The following is a 19340-nucleotide window of genomic DNA, read 5'->3' as shown; positions in this document are numbered from 1 at the left end:
ATTTTGATTAAATTAAAGATGTCTTCAGTTTCTGGTCATATGGGAGTTTATTGTGCCATGGTAACAACTTTGGCTTTTACTCCAAGTGACGTGGGAAGCCATTGGAGGATTAGAGGACTGATATAACTGTTTCTTTTTTTTTTTTTTTTTTTTTTTGAGACGGAGTCTCGCTCTGTTGCCCGGGCTGGAGTGCAGTGGCAGGATCTCAGCTCACTGCAAGCTCCGCCTCCCGGGTTCACGCCATTCTCCTGCCTCAGCCTCCCCAGTAGCTGGGACTACAGACGCCCGCCACCTCGCCTGGCTAGTTTTTTTTTTTTTTGTATTTTTTAGTAGAGACGGGGTTTCACCGTGTTAGCCAGGATGGTCTCGATCTCCTGATCCGCCTGTCTCGGCCTCCCAAAGTGCTGGGATTACAGGCTTGAGCCACCGCGCCTGGCCTGATATAACTGTTTCTAAAGATTGCTCTGGCTACTGTGTCAAGAATGGAAGACAGAGATGCAAAGATAAAAGGAAAACCAGTTAAGAAACTATCCTAGTAGTTCAGGCAAGGGATAATGGTGACTTGCACTAGAGGAGGATTGATGCAGTTCAAGAAAAATGGTGGGATTCTGGACATGTCATAGTTAAGAGTTGAAAGGATTTGTTGATGGATTGGATGTGGAGAGAGGAAAGGGTGTGGAGATTAGCTCTAAGATTAGAGTGGCATTATAGATATCCATGTAGAGTTGAGAAGACAGCTGATAGTTGAGGCTACACATCAGGGTGCCCAATATTTTATTCATGAATGAATAGCTGATAGATAATTCAAGAAGGAAATATATAAAATGAAAGTTTTAAAGAGAACAAGAATTACAGTTAACTCCTTTACCATGACTCACATGGTCCTTTTCTCTGTGCTTCCAAGCAGATCTCATTTTGACTAGAATACAACTAAACTGGTTAAGAGTTTGGACAGGGTAAGAGAGAGAGTGAGAGTGCTAGAGGAAATACATTTGTATGTGTATATTTATTTCTCTCAGAATCTGTCTCTCAGAATCTAAGTATCTGTCTAAGTATCTGTCTCTCAGAATCTAAGACGGCATCAGAAAAATTGTTGCTACTAATCTATGTAGAGATATTACAACTTTATGGAATTGTGTTTAATTAAAATTATTATTTTTAAAACTTTTTCATTTTAACTTCCATATAAAATTAGAAATGTTTTCCCAGAATCAGGCATGATGGTGCATGCCTGTAGTCCCAGCTACTCTGGAGGCTAAGGCAGGAGAATCGCTTGAGCCCAGGAGTTCTAATCCAGCCTGGACAACATAATGAGACCCCCCCCCCCCATCTCTTTTTTTTAAAAAAAAAAAAACAGGAGAGAGAGAGAGAAAAGTTTTCCCACACCAAAAAAGTACTAATAGACTGAGGTGGAAAAACTTGGTAAACAAGCAATTAGGTTGTTAATCCTTAGCTGTCTTCTGGCTATGGCAATTTACCCAGTATTTAGACTTCTTGGCCTTTAGACCCTGACTTGGTTTGCCTTTTGAATGCATCATTTCCTTAACCCCCTCCCATCCTCTCTGATCTTGGCTCCCTTTCTCACTGGCTGTAGTCTATCTTTCCAAACACTGCTCTACATTTTCAGCTCCTAAAATATATTTTCTACCTTTTTCAAAACTTTTCTTATTGATACATAAGAGATGTACATACTTTCAGGGTACCTGTAATAATATATTCATATAATTTGTAAAGATCACATTTGTGTAATTGGGATATCTGTCTTTTCTTTATGCTGAAAACATCCTATTATAATTATTTTCCTCCAACTATTTTCCGTTTTGAACTATACGTTAGATTATTGTAAATTATAGTCGCCCCACTGATCTATCCAACACTAGGTCTCATTTCATCTCTCAAACGGTGGATTTGTACTCATTAATCAGCCTCTCTTCATCCCTCCTCCCTGCTACCACTTTTGCGCCTTTAATCTATGTGTTATGGGGATGCCCATATTTGATAAAACTCTGTCCCATTCATGGCACAAGCTGCAACCTAATTATAGTAGTTTAAAATACTGTGAATGAAATATTTGTCATACATCTGCATGATTAAATTTTCTTCATGAAACATAAAGCCAGAAACTCACAGCATGTGAATTATAAATCTGTGGTGGCACTGACAGCTTAATCCTGCATAGTTCAAAGAATCAAATCCAAAGGGATTGACAGATTTCACTGGCTTTTTCCAGCTTGTCTGGTTAATAGACACCCTTATTTATATAAAAGTTTAATGGTCCACAAAGTATTTGAATAGCACATAAGGTAATCTATTTGAACTGTTGGGAATATTAGTGCATGATGAACTTTAAATTTAAAATAGAGAAAGTTCAGAATTTCTGCAAGGCTTGAGCTCCTCTTGGATTTATGCAATTCTGACAGGACTAAGTGTACAATCAAAATTATAAAAGAATCATATTTTTTTTCTTTTTTGATGGTTGGCAGAGCTAGCTGGGGCTTTATTTTGGAAAAAAATAATTGAACTGGTTTTTAGTTGGGGGCATGGGCAAGAGTGGGTACCCCAGGCAATAAACTCCTCCAAGGGGGCTGAAGGCTAGGGCTGAGCCTCAGGTGGGTCTTCTGTTCCTTATTCTCCCCTGCACAGCTGCCTCCCCGACAGGTTCTGGGACAGCCACAGGAAGGGGTAGGCAGGGAGGGGCTGCCATGGCTGTTCACTTGGATAGGATATCAGAGGACTCGGACACCAGCTTCCCATCATGGATCTTGATCTTCACAATCAGGCCCCTGGAAGATCTGGGTCAGCTGAAGGAGCCAAAACCCCCACCAGAACCAAAGCTAGAGCCCAGGCCATAGTTGAGCCCAGAGCTTGTGAGGCTCCTATAGGCCCAGCTCAGCCCACCTGAGTAGCCACTGGTGGTCTTCCTATAGATACTCATATTCTGCATCCCAGACTCCAGCCAGCTCTTCTTGCCGTACAGCAGCTTGCAGTAGGTAGTGATCTCGATGTCCAGGGCTAAATTGATGTTCATGAGCTCCTGGTACTCATGCAACTCCCACACCATGTCCTGATTGGCCCATTGCGGGGCAGCCTCCAGCTCCACCAGCTTGGCGTTGGCATGCTTAATGGCCAGCTCCCCACACACTGCTCAGCATCTGATGGCAGCCTCCAGGGAAGCCCTCTGGTCTCTGAGGCCAATGTTCCGGGTCATCTCTGAGATCTCTTTCTTTGTGCAATGCAAGTCATCCCAGTGCTTCCCAGACAGCTTCTGCAGCTCCTCATACTTGATCTGGTACGTGCTCTCAGCCTTGGCCTGGCTGTGGTTGGATATGTCCTCATACTGGGCACAGACCTTGGTGATGATGCTGTCCATGTCCAGGGAGCAGCTGTTGTCCATAGACAGAACCACAGATGTGTCCGAGATCTGGAACAGCAGCTCCGGATCTCCTTCATACAGCTGCTTGAGGAAGTTGATCTCATCAGTCAACCCTTCCAGGCGAGAGACTCCAGCTCTGCTTTGTTCACGTAAGCTTCATCCACATCCTTCTTGATGAAGACAAATTCATTTTCCATCTCTGTATGCTCTTTGATCTCATCCTCCTACTTATTCTTGAAGTCCTCAAGCCACCCCTGCATATCGCCAAGCTCCACCTCCAGCTTCAGCTTCTTTGACCCAGAGTGTCCAACTGCCACCAAAGGGTGTTGATGTGGCTCTTGAACGGCTCATCCATGTTGTTCCCAGCCATCTTCTGCTGCTGCAGGAGGCTCCACTTGGTGTCAAGCACCTTGTTCTGCTGCTCCAGAAACCACAACTTGTTGATGAAGGAGGCAAACTTCTTGTCAAGGGTCTTGATCTGCTCCTTCTCCTGGGTGCACACGGCCTGGATGTTGAGGTCCACTTCCAGCTTAAAGGAGCTTGGCAGGCTCTGGTTCACCATGATGGCTGTAATGTCACCCATACCACTGGCCCCAGCATAGCCTCCATTCAGACCTGTGCTGGCACTTAGGCCACCCTGGAAGCTGCTGCTGCTGACCACCGGGAGAAGCTCAAGGAGCTGATGCAGGCACTAGGTCTGCTTATGGAGGAGCAGCTGCTGAAGGCCCAGGGGCCAGAGGTCATACCTTATAGGACTTGTGAGTCACCCTGATGCACACAGAGGAGGCAGGAGTGGCCAAACCAGACAGAGATTTGAGAAGGAGCAGAGAAGCTGCTTCTAGATTATAATTTACTTTTGATTAACAACCTTATAATAATTGGAGAGTTAAATAGTGATTAGATTGAGCATGTCTTAATTCCTAGAAAACAAAATGAATTAACCATTAAATTATTATTTTTTCCTTCCGCTAGAAGAGGAAGGAAGATGGTGGAAAAGATTGATTAGAAAGGTAGGTCAGAGACTGTCAAGAAGCTGCTGACTAAACACCTACAAGGTAGTCAGAAAACTCTTGCTTTGAAATCTGTAGAAACCACACCTTCAAGAGGATACAAGGACTTTTAATGTCTTTTGAGTCCTAGAATGATGTTTTAACTTTAGTAGGTCCAGAGCTTTGAGCGAAGGTAGCAGAGTAAGACACTTTCTAAACTCTCTTGATTTAACCACTATTCGTTTAAAATCTGGCTTTAAAAAAACTTAAGGGTTAGTGAGAAGGATACCAAACTGTATTTTTGAGTACTGTATTTTCAACTTGCCTTTGTTTTCAACTTTGTGCGTCACCATTACATGGCGTGTTTGGTTTCTCTAAGAGTAATGATTGGAAACCCATGCTAATCTCTTAACTGGTTAACTACACTTGTGGTTCAAGACTAACCACTTGAACCACCTGGAGACATCATTAAATGTAAATATTGAATCTGCAAACCCAACTCTATGAAGTCATGTCTTTTTGCTGAATATGAATCTTTTAAAGGCCACAGAAGAAAACTTTGCTCAAGACTGCCTATTCCTCTGTTAGTCAGGGTCATTATCACTAAGTCCTTAGAACCAATAAGTTTTAGAAGCACTGTCAGTTTCTTTTGCTGTTGTTGAAAGAAACATTTATTAAATTGCTACATGGTCATAAGGTTTGATATCCCTTCTGTCATTTGATTGTATTTCTGCAACTCTGAGTACTCCTGTTTTGGCACGTTACTGCTAGCTTTGTGAAATGTCAGGTCTTGTTTTCTGAAACTACCGTAGGTGGAGATCCAGGCTCTCCTGCCTGTGTTAGATCCCTGAATATTGCCCAAACTGGAGCCGTTTACCTTTGACTTTCTTGTGGGCCTCTTGGATTTGTTCTGTTCTGGCTTCTAGCAATCAGATATTTTCTACTTAGGATGTTGTTCTTTCAGCCTCGTTGCTGAATGAGAAGCAATTTCAGAGCTGCCATTCCATACATCTAACTTCTCTCCAGTCCTAAAACAAGTGCCCTCAGAATTTTTGTGCTAGAAATTGTAAGGTAAGAGATGAGATAATAAAAATAATAAGCCAAAGAATATTTAAAGTCACATTTTTATATAAAACTGATAACCACTGAAGTATTAATGTTGAATTAAAAAGCATCCTTAGAGAGGCTGGGCGCAGTGGTTCATGCCTGTAATCCCGGCGTTTGGGAGGCCAAGGCAGGTGGATCACCTGAGGTCAGGAGTTCGAGACAAGCCTGGCCAACATGATGGAACCCCATGTCTACTAAAAATACAAAAATTAGCCAGGCATGGTGGCACATACCTGTAATCCCAGCTACTTGGGAGGCTGAGGCAGGAGAATCACTTGAACCCACGAGACGGAGGTTGCAGTGAGCTGAGATCGCACCACTGCACTCCAGCCTAGGTGACAGAGCGAGGCTCCGTTTAAAAAAAAAAAAAAGCACCCTTAGAGGTTATGTAATTATATTTAGAAACAGGCCTACAAAGACTAAGTGATGGTCCAGGAGCTGAGAACAGAGCCCAGTGTTTTTAGCATTAGTCCGTGTTGTTGTGGAGCTATCATCTTTCTTGTATTGCTTCCTTAATTTAGGAGTTAGCCATAACTAACCCCTCTGTCTCTTTTATCTCCCTATATTTCTGGTATTGGATTATATGATTCTTCAGAACCATGCCTACATAGTTGTCCCCCTTTCCCAGTATTGAACTTGGAGATAGGAGGCAGTGGGTAAGTCTAGTGGGTGAACTGGCTTGGAAAAAGTGCTCAAGTGACTTCTTTCTGAGAGGAAACTTGAGACTAGTCTTTTCTACATCATTGTCTTATGTATAGTCTGCATGAATAGTTCCCAACCAAATGTTTTTCGAGGCCAATCAGGTTGGTCTTAATATCTAAAGATGTCATCCAGATGGGTAGAAATAATGCATGTATAATAGTTAAGGAACACAAAATACCACAATCATAAATTGTATAGTGAAAATGTTCAAAAGATGTCTTTGTACAATTGTGAGTTTTATAGCTGAGTAAACTTGTTTCCAATATTGGAAATTGTATACCAGTCATATTTCTACTGTGATGATTTTTTTTTTTTTTTTTTTTTTGAGACGGAATCTCATTCTGTCACCCAGGCTGGAATGCAGTGGTGTAGTCTCGGCTCACTGCAACCTCCACCTCCCAGGTTCAAGCAATTCTCCTGCCTCCGTCTCTCAAGTAGCTGTGATCACAGGTGCGTGCCACCTCACCCAGCTGGTTTTTTATTTTTAGTAGAGATGGGTTTTCACCATGTGAGCCAGGCTGATTTTGAACTCCTGACCTCAGGTGATCCACCCACCTCAGCCTCCCAAAGTGCTGGGACTACAGGTGTGAGCCACCACACCCGGCCTCTACTGTGATAATGTTACATAACAAACAGCCTCTAAAATTTAGGGGCTTACATCAACAGATATTCTTTGTCTATGAGTCATTTAGGGTGATTCCATTTCAGGGTATATAATTGGGTTCAGATCTACTTCTCCTGTCCCTCATTCTGTATATGCTTTTCTCATGGTGGATGATAGAAACATAGGAGATGAAATCAAAGCACACACATTCTCCATGACCAAGACCAGAAGCAACAAGGCAGGGATATGCACCACCTCTCCTACTGGGAGGCATTGCAAAGTCATGTGACAAAGGGTATGGATACATCTCTTATAGGCAGGGAGTGAAGAAGTGGGAACAGTAATGTACTACAGCAGTATTTCAGCCCTGTCAGTTCATCACTGAATTCACCGTCCTCTTTGATTTCTAAGTAGGTGAGCAGATAGTTCTGGTTTTTGCAGCTGGCCCTTCCCTTTCACTGTTTTCTTTCTTTTCTCTGACAAGTGACTTCACGATGTCATTGTTACTTACTGTATGGGACCTCAGTAAACACAACATAGTCAAGCCACTAGGTAATAAACTAGGGATTGACTTTTCATGAACTTGTTTTCCCAAGAACTTTGATTTACTAGTTAGCTAACTGTATTGAAAACGCTTCATTGAAAAATTGTTCCTGCTCAGCACAGCTTAATCTATATTCTTGGGTTCCCAGTGCCAATTGTTTTCTTTCTTCCAATTTTTATATTAGGTTCAAGCGAGTACATGTGCAGGTTTGTTACATGGGTAAATTGTATGTTGCTGGGGTTTGGTGTGTGAATTATTTTGTCAGTCAGCTAGTAAGCATGTACCTGATAGGCCATCTTTCAACCCTCACCCTCGTCCCACCCTCCACCCTCAAGTAGGCCCCGCTGTCTTTCTTCCCTTCTTTGTGTCCCTGTGTACTCAATGTTTACCTCCTACTTAAAAGTGAGAACATGCAGTTTTTGGTTTTCTGTTTCTGCTTTAATTCACTTAGGATAATGGCTTCCAGCTGCATCCATGTTGCTGCAAAGGACAGTATTTCCTCCTCTTATGGCTGTGTAGTATTCCATCGTGTATGTGTATGATGCTCTCTTTATCTAGACCACCACTGATGGGCGTCTAGGTTGATTCCACGCTTCTGCTATTGTGATTAGTGTGTAATGAACATACACATGCATATGTCTTTCTGGTAGAATGATTTACGTTCCTTTGAGTATATACCCAGTCATGGGATTGCTGGGCTGAACAGTAATTCTGTTTTACCTCCTTTGGTATTTTGTTTTACCAATCTCCAAACTGCTTCCCACCGCAGCTGAACTAGTTTTAATTCCCACCAGCAGTATATAAGCATTTCCATTTCTCCACAACCTTGCCAGCATCTCTTTATGGACTTTCTAATAACAACCACTCTGACTGTTGTGAGATGGGTCTGTCATTGTGGTTTTGATTTGCATTTCTCTAAGGATTAGTGATGTTGAGCACATTTCCGAATGAACCATCCAGTTTGGCTTCATTGTTTTTTATTCTTTCATCTGAAGAACTCAAGGAAAGAAGTAAAAGAGATATATTTGTCCTTTGATTTATGAATGAATGATGATATCTTAGATCTCAAATATTTGCTAAAAATTTAGATATCTTTAGAGTACTTCTATACAGAAACCAAAATGTTAAAATTCACAAATCTGCTTCCTTCATCAGTATCTTATTCTCTAAGGTTGACATTTGAATCCTAATTCCTAAAAATTGAATGTTTTGGTAAATCATAGTCTGTTCTTTAGACTACATTTCTTTCCTTATTAAGAAATAATTGCGTATCAAAATAGCTATCTGGATGTATTTATCTGTGTAAAGAATGTGTTAGAAGTGTGACCAGATTGCATTTATAAATATTATTATAACACTACTATAAATTGAGTAGCACACAATATCAGTAGTTCAGCTTAGAGTGACTCATTTGTCAGTCCAGTGATAGTCATCACTTAGAAATAATTCACAGCAGACTTTGAGGTCCTGGAGAGATGATTAAAAATAAGTAGGATGAAAGTACCTATTTGGGGAATTGTCTGGAATGTTTAATACCATCCAGATGACATCATCATAATCTGGTAGTATTAAATGTGACTCTGGCACTTTCCCAGACTATTCAGTTATTTTTTTTTTTTTTAATTATTGCCTAAAAAAACAGCTCTGGGACAGTTAATGAAATGTTACTACATATATTGAAATCAGTAAGAAAACCCAGCTATTGTTCTAGAATTATATTAAGAGAGTTCTGATGTTTGAGACAGTATCTCATCTTGTCTGTAAGCCAGTATTGCCTCATGACATCTATTCTATTTTTGTCTTGAAGTACTGATTAAAGTTGTTTTTTGTTTTTTGGTTTTTTTGAGATGGAGTCTTACTCTGCCACCCAGGCTGGAGTGCAATAGTGTGGTCTCAGCTCACTGCAGCCTCTGCCTCCTGAGTTCGTGCGATTCTCCTACTTCTACCTCCTGAGTAGCTGAGATTATAGGCGTGTGCCACCATGTCCGGCTAATTTCTTCTCTCTCTCTTTTTTTTTTTTTTTTTTTTTTTTGGTATTTTTAGTAGAGACAGGGTTTCGCCAGGCTAGTCTCGAACTCCTGACCTCAGGTGATCTGCCCACCTTGGCCTCCCAAAGTGCTGGGATTACAGGCTTGAGCTACGACACCCAGCCTAAAGTTTTTATTACTTAATCTTCTTTTCTTATATGTACTTGTTTCCACTGGGGACTGAATTTTATTTCCTTATGGTTCCCACATTAGCATTTAGGACCATTTTCATAGAGGTGCTTAAATTTTTTGTTTTAATTTTTGCTTAATGGTACTGTACAGTTCACAGTTTCATGTTATTTTTCAGTGCTTTTTAAAAATGTAAATTAGATCAGGTCTCTCATCTACTTAAAGCCCTTAAGTGGCTATCAGTATTTTAAGATACAGACCTCCATGTTAGGCCTAGAAATCCTTGCTTAGTTTGACTTTCACTTCTTCAGTTTCATTGTACGCCTTACTCCTTCCCTGATCTTTATGCGTTAGCCTCATTGGGCTCCTTTCAGTTTTGTGAATGTGCTGCACCTTTTTTTAGGGTGCTTTTTTCCCAGTTGAAATAGTACCTTCAAAAAGAAGCCTTTCATGATTGCCCTGTCTACAGTGGCCTCACCCAGATACTTTCCAGTGGATCATCCCTGTACCTCTAGCATTTATTGCCCCCTGAAATTGTAATGTTTATTTGTCTGCTTATTCATTGTCTTTTTCTCCACTCAAATAGAAGTTTCATGAGGCCAAAGTGCCAAGCATCATGAGAGACACAAATAAGTCACTCAAATATTTGTCAAATGGAGTTTATTCTTCAAACTCAAGTAGTGTAACTTTCTTTATTTGATTCCATGACGGAGAAAGCACTGTATTTTGAGATTGACCTGAAAAAAAGTCAGGACAGTTGAGGGCCCTGAGCCCTGTGCTACTGTGCTCATCACTCTTATGTAATTGATTTTATTCTCACTGACTGAGGTATTTAGGGTGCTTTTTAAGAGCTGTACGTATATATGGAAACTGGCAAAAAAAATTATGGTTTTCTGTACATGTTTATCAGCCTTGATTTGCCCTATTAAATATTTCAAAATTAGAGTTATAAATTTCTTACTAATGTACATTTTATGTTGTAAGTACTAGGCTCTTATTTAATGCTGCAGACAGCATGATACTCTCACATGACAGGATAAAGGAATTGCTATGTGGGGGCAGAAGCCAGTAGGATAGATGTGGAATAAAACCCCCTTTAAGGGTTCTTTGCCATCAAGTGACAGTTGATGTGCGGAGCAATTTAAGGTATGACTCTCCCACCAAAAACAAAACTTGGAGTTTTTTACTGAGAAATCAGAGTAACCCAAGGCGTGAATAACTTGCCCAACATGACACAGCAGTGAAGAATAGAGCCTCGGTTCAAAATCAGGCTTGTCTGACTCTAGAATTTATTTCTACTATATTTTTAAATCTTCTTAAGTAGAAAGAAATCTGGAAATGTATTTTACTTACATGTTTTATTAAAGATGTGGAAAATGTTTGAAGTCATCTGTTTGATATCTGTTACTGTCATCATATTTTATAATCTAGTAGCTTCTATGTGGGGATTATAAATAATTTTAGAAAAGTTTGACTATATTTGCTTTTAATTATTGCCAGAAACTTGAACATATAGTCTTGAAAGTCAATTGTAAATCACCTTGAAAACTTTCAACTATGTAACTAAAAATTCTCAGAAGACCATGGTTTGCTTCTGTAGTTGCACATAGCTTGAAGAACTGATTCAGAATCTAACAGATGCGAACAGCCTAATGTAGGGAAATTGCTGAAAGCACAATTAAATTGCCAGCGTATACCACAAGCAACAATTTCCTTAATTTTTGTTGAACACACAATTTGAAATGATTATGTGCTTACAAAAACAAACAGAGAAAAGCAAAGTGTTTTACAATCTGTAGTTTTATATTCATAAATATGTCTCAAGGTTAAAAGTTTAATATTATAAATAGTATTATAACCTAATATTTAAAATTAGGGTAACCCATGTTATCCTAATTAATACAGAATCAGATACCTAATCCCTAATCCGTTTTCTACTAGTGTTCACATGTCAGGTGGTACATATATCAGCGTGCTAAAAACAGTTCAGATTATTTCATCTAATGGGCCTTTCTTTTTTAGTAATATTCCAAGAGTGATTGGAAAGAACCAGCACAAGCTGAGCTGTCAATCTTGAAGTCTTGATCTACCTATAAGAAGGGTTTTTTGGCCTGGTATTGTGGCTCACGCCTGTAATCCCAACACTTTGGGAGGCCGAGGCGGGCGGATCATAAGCTCAGCAGTTTGAGACCAACCTGGCCAACATGGTGAAACCCTGTCTCTACTAAAAATACAAAAATTAGCTGGACATGGTGGCAGGCCCCTGTTATCCCAGCTAATCAGGAGGCTGAGGCAGGAGAATCATTTGAACCTGGGAGGCAGGTTGCAGTGAGCCGAGATTGCACCATTGCACTACAGCCTGGGTGACAGGGTGAGACTCCATCTCAAAAAAAAAAAGAAGGGTTTTTTTTCATAGTATCATTTTTGTACCGATTAGAAAAAAGAATTGTTAGAGGAAAAGATGAGTGTAGATTTAGATTTGAGGATTGAAAATAATAGCTCTTCAAAATATTTTGAAGAGAGCAGATGAGCCAGTTTTGATTACCTTATTAGAGCTTCAGCGTTCATAGTGGTCATATTCCTGAAAACACTATTTCTCTTCAAATTTAGTAACTAGAATTGTGAAGTCTGCAGATTTGTGGGTTAGGAACCTCTTACCAGGATTTAATTGGGATTTTTTTAAAAAAAAAAAAAGATTCTTTAAGCGTAAAATATTAAATTGGCATCAACCTTTTTACTTTACTCCAAAATTATAAATTAAATCCTTTTAACATAACATTAAATATTTAATTTCATAAATTATTAATCTTTTGTGCTATTTATTCAGCTCCATCTTTGAGGAATGCTAGTAATTTCTGACTGAAGAACATAAGGCTTAAAGATAGTCATGCAGAGATTCTCACACCCCTGAGACTTGAGGGAACTCAGCTGTCTGGGTTTCCTCCACTTCTTTAATAAGATGCTGGGAAGGCTGCCTCTTATCCCTGGGGGAAGAGAAGGGATACCACTAAGCAGCAATGACGATGATGATAGCAACTAACATTTATTGAGCATTTATTATGTGTCAGGCAGTATGCTATGAAATGTACTTATCTATAAGTGCAGACTGAAAGCATTGATTAATTATACTATATATAACTTTAATCTGTATAACTTGAAATCTGCTTGTTGGGGCATCAGCCTTCAGGGTTGATAGAAGATGACTCTTGAATTTTTGAGGTTGACTGACTGTAAGATGATAGTTATAGTGACTTAGAAGGAGGTAATGAAGTTTATAAAAAGAAAGATGAGCTCTGTCTTGATAACATTGCAGTGGCAGAAAGAAAATCTGTATAAATATATAATTAGGTAACTGTTGAAATGTAAAATATCTTTGGCAAATTTGGAGATTATTCTTATAAAAATTCTGAGGAATGAATGAAATCTCCCAGGGCAGAGTTTCTTAACCTGGTATTAAACCTAAGATTTTATAGACCTCCTTGAAATTATATACTAAATTGGGGACCAGACACAGTGGCTCACACCTGTAATCCCAGCACTTTGGGAGGCCGAGGCGGGCGGATCATGAGGTCAGGAGATTGAGACCATCCTGGCTAACATGGTGAAACCCCGTCTCCACTAAAAATACAAAAAATTAGCTGGGCGTGGCGGCGGGTGCTTGTAGTCCCAGCTACTCGGGAGGCTGAGGCAGGAGAATGGCATGAACCTGGGAGGCAGAGCTTGCAGTGAGCCGAGATCACACCACTGCACCCCAGCCTGGGTGACAGAGCAAGACTCTGTCTCAAAAAAAAAAAAAAAAGATAAGAAAAGAAATTATATACTAAATTGTATATGTGCATGTGTATGTATGTATCATTTTTATTAGACTTTCAGTAGGGTCTGTGAGCAGAAGGCCCAAGGCCAGAGTGTTAAGATATCTCTTGACCTGAGTGATGAAAGGCACCCTGAGACAGGCACTAAATGAGAAGAGTGTGAAAAAGAACCAACATCATTCAGCTATGAATAAAGCAGATCAAGGTTAGCCACATGAAGGTGATAGTTTATATTTTTTAGAAATAACATTTCACTGTGTTGCCTAAGCTGGTCTCAGACTCCTTTGTAGTTATTTATTATGGTGCTTGAATCATGAAAGAAAGAGAAAAGAAAGCTGGGAAATAAACACATACATCTTAATGGTCATCATTGGAAGTGGCTAGCGTGCCAACTCCTTACTTTGAAAATTGGTACTTAAAGAGGAAGAATTAAGCATTCATTCTTCCAACCTATTGTAGTTGTTTTTCAGAATAATAACTCTAATTGACAAGAAAAAATACTTCTCTACAGAAGAATTTCACCTAATAAATGTGGCAGGAATCAATTAAAAAATCACAATTTTGCAACCCCTAATGAAATCATTGATTCCTACAACAGCCACTAATGAATACTAAAACTGTTAATGCTGTGGTTCTCAAAGTCTGGCCCCTGTTCCTGCATCTTAAACATCACTTGGATACTTCTTTAAAAAATACGAAATCTCAGGCTCTTTCCAAAACCGGCTATGTCAGAAACCCTAAGGGTAAGTCCCAGTAAGCTGTGTGTTAACAAGCCCTCTGAGGGTTCTGACAATCACTGGAGTTTGAGAACCATGATATTAGGAGAAAGATTGATACGAATCTTTATTTGAAGGATCAGGCTCTCACTCGCAGTACTTACTGACCAATCTTAGCACTCCTAAAAGAAGAACCAGATGTTATATTCCTCCTAGTAGATGCACCTGTGATGTATTCTTGTCACTCCCAAAAGATATTAAGCCTGAATCTGTTCAGTCCTTTATAGAAACTATAGGAGATGGAAGAATAAGTTAAACAGTAATGTGAGGAAGCAGAGGACAAATCCAGAATGTAGGATGACCAACCCATTTTCTTCAAATCAGTGGCACAGGAAAAGGGGAGGGTGAGAGTAAGAGCCCTGTTGCAGTGTAAAAGGGCTCCAGAAACAAAACAAACAAATATAAAATGTTCATCTTGCTTTGTATCCTGATTCAAACAAGCCAACTATGGAGATTTGAATTCAGACTGGGTAGTAGAAGATAATAAGGAATTGTTAATTATGTTAGGTTTGATAATGATATTGCACTTATGTAAGAAAATGTCATTTTTGAAGAGATACATAGAAAAGTATTTAGGGTGAAACAAATTGATGTCCAAATTTGCTTTATGTTACATGAGGAAAAAACGGATAAATGAAGCAAGTATGACAAAATGTTGATAACTCAAATTTGGTTGATTTATTATACTATTTAATATAATTTTATATATGTACAAAACTTTCATAATAGAAAATTTTAAAAGATATCTGTAACATAATGTATTTATTAGAACATTTCTACCTGTGCTAACCTTCATCACAGTGTATTGTAATTGCCTGTTTACCTTGCCTGTGCTAGTATTTCTCAAACTATCAAACTGTCAGTATTGAGTTTAAATTAGCCAGTCCGTTGCAGACCATGATTTTTGTAAAATGGCAATAAAAAATAATGACCAGAAAAGCAAAACTGGAGGGGTTATACAAGATATTACCTTAAAAGTTTTCATTGTTAAAGTTAACAAACATAAAATTACATTTCACTTAACAATCAGAACCAACATAAACATAGGGAACAAGAATTTTCTAAAAACTGTATTATATTCATCAAAAATACACACATAAGCAGACATGAGAGCAATGTGGCTGTAACATCTGTCACCCCATTGATCGCCAGCGTTGATTCAGCTGATCTGGCTGGCTAGACCGGTGTTCCCCTTCCTCCCTCACCCCTCCAGTGCGTCCCTCCCAAAGCTGCAGGCTTGGTCGAAGAAGACAAGCATCCCCAATAGAGGAGGACTGGTCTTTGGTCAAGGGTATGTTAGTAGCTGCACTACCCTGCCAGAACCTCCAAACAAGCTCTCAAGAATAAACACATAAACAATTAGTATAGACAGTTGCTATTAAATTCATAAGTTTGTTCTATAATTACAAGGTTTTTATTTTTATTTTTATTTATTTATTTATTTATTTTGAGACAGAGTCTTGATCTGTTGCCCAGGCTGGAATTTAGTGGCTCAATCTCAGCTCACTGCAACCTCCTGGATTCAAGTGATTCTCCTGCCTCAGCCTCCCGAGTAACTGGGGTTACAATTGCCTGCCACCATGCCTGACTAATTTTTGTGTATTTAGTAGAGACAGAGTTTTGCCATGTTGGCCAGGCTGGTTTCGAACTCCTGACCTCAGGTGATCTGCCCACCTCGGCCTCCCAAAGTCCTGGGATTACAGGTGTGAGCCACCGTACCAGGCCATAAATGAGGTTTTTAATGTGAAACATGAGTGTGCTTTTTGTATGTTAACTTCAAGACTGTGTGCATTAACTTGAGCTTGGATTATGTTCCTCGAAGGGGGTGATATATGCCTAAACAAATTTTATTTGCAGCCACAGGTTTCTGGCTCACTTACTTCTATTAGTGATTTCTCAGCACATGTTCCAGTTTCCAGGGATACCTACACTGCAGAAATAATAAAGAATGGGGAAGATAATAGATACCCTGGAATGCCTGCCGAGATTTTTACCTGAAAAGTGAAAGTGCCACTTCTCTAAATAGTTTGTCTCTGGAATTTAGATCATTTTTCTCACACTGTGTGTTATACATTTACTGATATGTGATGATTCTGGCTTTACATGGTAACTTTAGGTACAGATATACCATGCCTTTGTTTTTCAGACACTGCCCTTCCTGATACCACGTTTCAAAGTTTTTCTTTCCCCTTGCCTGTAGTTCTCCCAGTTTGGACTGATAGCTTCGAAAAACAATAACTATAGATTCCATTGTGCTTCCGGGGACTCATATGGTAATTAGTAGTTTGGGGTGTCTTTCTATATATGTAAACTTGCACTTGTTCACATTAAATCTGTCAGATTTCTCTGTGTTGCCAAAATCTCAAAAATCTTTCCCACTAACCTCCATTGACTCAGCATTTTCATCAGGAAAAAAAAAAGTTGTCTATCTGTACAAGTCAATCATTTGTCCATGAAAAAATGGTCTCATTTAGAGGTACAGCTTAAATAGCATTTTGTGTGGAATCTTAGGAAAGACATTATTAACTACTCAAAAGTTATTTCTTACAGAAAGCATATTGCATTCCCTTCCGTAGGTTATATTTGCCCAAAGGTCCATATTTATAAGGGACTTCCCAGCTCATCCAGTGTAGAAGTGAGCCTCTGGTTTGCTCTTATGCAGAGAAGGCACATTGTCTACTTGCCAGTTCTTAAACATAATCTGTCTCTGTTGGCAGTTTGGACATTTTGACTAAAAATTATGCATACTTGTTCTTAAGTGATCTGTTCTCCTTTAGAATTATAAATGGCTACTATGCAGGTTCTGCAAAGGCAAGGGGAAGATGTAATGAGCTGACCATCTCAGTTTCTGATGCTAACCCATAAAAAAGAATAGATAAAATGTCCACTTAAATTTAAAGCCTGTAATATTTAGAATATGGCTAATCAGCTAAGTACTCAGAATTATACATAGGATGCTCTGTGCTTAGTGCTAAGCATTGCAGAGTACAAAAGAGAATAATACAATTCCTGTCTTCAGGAGGCTTAAATGACATTGTCTTTAATACTTCAAAACACTATGTGTTAAAGCAGTAGTCCCCAACCTTTTAAATGACACCAGGGACCAAATAAGTAGAGGACAATTTTTCCACAGACCCAGGATGGGGAGGATGATTTGGGGATGAAACTGTTCTACCTCAGATCATCAGGCATTAGATTCTCAAAAGGAGGGCACAACCTAGATCCCTCACATGTGCAGTTCACAATAGGGTTCGCATTCCTATGGCAGGGGGCCGGGTTCCTAACAGGCCATGGACCAGTGCTGGTCTGTGACCCAGGGGTTAAGGACCCCTCTTTTAAAGTTAGGGCTGTGTGTGTACACATGTGTGTGTACCTTGGGATATTTATTATACATATGCGGATTATTACATACAGTGTGAGGCAGTGTATGATAAATGACAAGGTGTTGAGAGAACAGGTTATTTCTGTTTGAAGTGATAAGGGACTATTTAAGGGCAAGATGTCATTTAATTAGAGTTTCGAAAGGATGGTTAGGGTCTGGTGTGATGGCTCACACCTATAATCCCAGCACTTTGGGAGGCCAAGGCAGGAGGATTGCTTGAGTCCAGGAGTTTGAGAACAGCCTGAACAACACAGTGAGACCCCATCTCTACAAAAAATAAAACATTAATAATTAGCCAGATGTGCATGCATCTGTAGTCCCAGCTACTCGGGAGGCTGAGGTAGAAGGATTGATTGAGCCCAGGAGGTTCAGGTTGAGGTGAGCTATAAGTGCACACCATACTCCACCCTGGGCAATAACAGAATGAGACCCTGACTAAAAAATAAAAAATAAAAGGATGGTTAGGATTTCAACAGGAGTCTAGTAAAGATGCTTAATATAATAAAAAATTAAGTCAAATATTACAGCCCCAGATTGACTGTTCAGTCACCAGTTGTACAAATTCAGCCAGATTACTTAATCCCTCTGATTGTCAGCTTTCTCATCTATAAAATGGAAATTGAGTAATAGTTATCATAGAAGGTTTTAGAAAGATGAAATGAGACACTGATATGAACATGCTTTGTAAAGTATAAAGTATTGTGTAAATGTTAGTAAATTTTATAGCAAGTAGGCCAGGCATGGTGGCTCACATCTATAATCTCAGCACTTTGGGAGGCCAAGGTGGGCAGATCACCCGAGGTCAGGAGTTCAAAACCAGCCTGGGCAACATGGTGAAACCCCGTCTCTACTACAAATATAAAAATTAGCCAGGCATGGTGGCATGGACCTGTAGTCCTAGTTACTCGGGAGACTGAGGCATGAGAATTGCATCAACCTGGGGAACAGAGGTTGCAGTGAGCCAAGATTGCACCACTGCACTCCAGCCTAGGTGACAAACAAGACTGTCTCAAAAAACTAAAGAAAAAAATATATAGTAAATATTGAGAAGGACATGAGCCAAAGGCAGGGAATTTAAAAACCTGTAAGCTAGTAAACACTAGAGCAGAAAATATGTGCAGGTGACTGGGAATACTGAGTCACTAATACAGTTCCCTAGTTAGGACAATTATGTTAAATTTAAAAGTCTTTCAAGATTTGTGTTGATCAAAAGATAATTTCAGAGGACTTTCAGATCTTTGGGTGAAATGTTAATGAGTGGTAATGTTTAGTTTTATTGAATTGATGTACATAGTTATGTAGAATTAATTTTCAGGTAAGCTGCTTTAATGAAGATTATAACATTGCATAAAGATAGTGTATCTTGCAAAATGTATTTGACTTATAGTTTAGAGAATATGGTTGTCATGATGACAGTGTTTGGTTTAGAGCACAAGTCTGCATGTTCTTGGGTATATGAGAATTCCTTCTAACAGCACTGGGTGTGAATTATTTAAGCTACTTCCAGGTATCACCATATCTCATGTTACAGGTGGTTTGTATAATAATTGCATGAAAACAGTGTTTCAGAAAAGATGTCTTCTGTGTGACGAGATGTCAGATACTTCATTTATTTCCTCTGTTTTACATAACTTTTATTTTTTTAAAGTGTGAAATAATAAGCTTTTCAACAAATAGAGTACCTAGACCTTAAAAAAATCATGTTGAATTGTACTGTGAATCTGTGAATATTATGCTGCTTGCTGCTGACTGGTCTTGGGCTGTCACCATTTGTTTGGACTCCAGTGAAATATGATTAGAAATACTTCTCCAGGCCGGGCACCGTGGCTTACACCTGTAGTCCCAGCACTTTGGGAGGCTGAAGCAGGAGGATCATGAGGTCGGGAGTTCGAGAC

The 19340-nt window shown here is 39.4% G+C and overlaps 1 protein-coding gene across 3 annotated transcripts in view; it reads left to right on the top strand.

Annotated features, from left to right (window-relative positions):
* Positions 1-19340, top strand: part of SIK2 (salt inducible kinase 2) — a 137995-nt gene that overhangs the window by 67577 nt on the left and 51078 nt on the right. The window lies entirely within an intron of this gene.

Source organism: Rhinopithecus roxellana, chromosome 15 (genome assembly GCF_007565055.1).
Source record: "Rhinopithecus roxellana isolate Shanxi Qingling chromosome 15, ASM756505v1, whole genome shotgun sequence".
Lineage (NCBI taxonomy): Eukaryota > Metazoa > Chordata > Mammalia > Primates > Cercopithecidae > Rhinopithecus > Rhinopithecus roxellana.
The sequence above is the reverse complement of the archived record's forward strand: the minus strand, read 5'-3'. Positions and strand labels throughout refer to the sequence as shown.